We start from the raw sequence: 576 nt of genomic DNA, 5'->3' as shown, positions 1-576 counted from the left end.
TGCTTGATTGTATACCTAACATAAACGAGGTCCAGCTATAATAATTTTTCCCCAATATCATCATTGCTGCTAAGAGCATATAATTTCCCATTCTTGATGTGACTGATGTTATTTATCATTACCATTTTCACAACAAAGAGGTGCGTGAAATCAACCGTCTCTGCCTCACACGCCTTTTAAATTATTTCCACATCGAGAAATGTTACAGACGAAGGCACAGTTAATGTTATAAAATTCACCATTTGAGATTCCTGGTTTTCTCGCCGTTGTCACCTAACGACGGGAATCGAGACGGAACAATAGTACCGACATTATTTCGCCCGACAGAGAAAATCTTGGAGCACGACCAGGACGACGGACGACGCCTCCAGGACGACGGCGAAGCGGAAGGACGACGAAGACGACCAGGACGCGGAGACGCCGGACGACGACCCAAGGACGACGGAGACGACCCCAGGACGACGACAAAGCGGAAGGACGACGGAGACGCCCGTCGCCGAGACAGAGAAAATCTTGGAGCAGCATCTTTTGTGATCTTCAGTTCAATTCATAAAATCTGTCTGTTTAGTTCGGCAA

Source organism: Penaeus monodon, chromosome 20 (genome assembly GCF_015228065.2).
Source record: "Penaeus monodon isolate SGIC_2016 chromosome 20, NSTDA_Pmon_1, whole genome shotgun sequence".
Classification (NCBI taxonomy): domain Eukaryota; kingdom Metazoa; phylum Arthropoda; class Malacostraca; order Decapoda; family Penaeidae; genus Penaeus; species Penaeus monodon.
Note: the sequence above shows the minus strand (reverse complement) of the source record.